Source organism: Nuphar pumila, chromosome 15 (genome assembly GCF_984573655.1).
Source record: "Nuphar pumila chromosome 15, dmNupPumi1.hap1.1, whole genome shotgun sequence".
Classification (NCBI taxonomy): domain Eukaryota; kingdom Viridiplantae; phylum Streptophyta; class Magnoliopsida; order Nymphaeales; family Nymphaeaceae; genus Nuphar; species Nuphar pumila.
In genome coordinates this window covers 80,609,952-80,611,580 of record NC_143263.1, presented here as the reverse complement: position 1 = coordinate 80,611,580, position 1,629 = coordinate 80,609,952, and positions in this window count along the sequence as shown.

Below are 1,629 nucleotides of genomic sequence, written 5' to 3'. Positions count from 1 at the left end.
TAGGATTATAGCTTTTTTTTTATTCAAATTTTAAAAAATCTCATATCCTATCATTTGGACCATCGGATCCCTTTTCTAATACTTTTGAGTTGTTAACTTGAGTATATTTGTAGCGGTAGCATGAAGCCAAACAATTCATACATCAGTATCTTTAAGTTATTAGTTTGAGTATATTGGTGGTGGACCTGAGAAGGAACTCTAATCCGTAGAATCCTAAGAAACCTCACAGATCTGTGAAACGATTTTTCAAAAAAAACTAGGTTACCCATTATTTTTGGATATCTCACATCACTTATTTGAGCTTGTGTTTGAGCCATTGTTTGGGTTATCATGAACACCCAACTTAACTTCAGACCCGAAAAGTCAAGTCCTAATCCATTCATAAGGATAAACTTATGAAAAATCTTACCTATAAATGCCTTACCATGTGATGTCTAACATCATCTTTGATGAGTATATTGAAGAAAGAACCCATACAATTGTCCCTATTATGCCTAAGAACAATCAGAGAAAAGGAAAAGCTCTGGTGATCCCAAAATCTAGCTAATGTTGATATTCTCATCATTCTCGAAATGATACTCTCATGGAATATAAGACGGATAGTTCAAGAGTAGATAAGCCCACAAGGAGATGCCTTACTAGGACCCCATGTGTCAAAACTCTATTCAAAGAAAGAAATTTATTTACAGAAATGAAGCAACACGTGGAAGAGTTAGAGAATATGATAAAAAAATTCGGAGAAAGGAAAAGTATGAGCAAGTGTCTGACTAGAAAAAAAAGTTTACAGACCCTGTTGATCCATCTAATCCAAACCACATTATCGAAATCATATAACAAAATAAACTCCCTAAAAGACATGGTCTGAATCTTATTGATGAACAATACTTTTCCCAATTTTCTAAAGTTTAGTGAAAAGAGAGTCTCAAGAACTCACATAGTCCTGTTTATGAGAAGTGTGACCAAATATCACAACTACGACTGAAATGGTTTGCTACTCTTAATCTCCAACAAGTTAGAGAGTTTAAACTAATCATCAACCTTTTCATGGACCGTTTATGTTTTTATCTTGAAGCCCTCCCAACCATCAGTCAATAATATGCCTTAAAACAAAAAAATGTTAAGAGTGCTCATGAGTTTGTTCATGGTTAATAGAATAAAAGAGTCAATATCAAACTCTTATATTTAGATCATCATTATGGATAACTTCTTTTAACCTTTGTTTTTGAAACCTATGTCAAACTCATTAAAAAGATTATCGACTTTAAGGTTGACATCAAAAGATGAGCATACAATAGGTTCTTGAAGCAAAACAGACATACTAATATCTATAAGAAATCTAACTTATCCAAAGGTCTTATGAATACAGTTTGAGCTCCAAGACAAGGCCACAAAAGCATGACCAAAGGGACTAGAAGATATTCCACTATAGAAGTGCTTTCAAGGTACGGTGAAAACTCAAAATGGATCAAGCCTTTAAAAATCTAATTACTTTAACAAAACCATACCATTTAATTTAAAAAAAATATAGAATTTTTTCTCATTATTTTCTTACTTTCATTATTAGCCAATATTTACTCTCTTATATATATATATATATATATATATATATATATATATGCAAAACAAAAA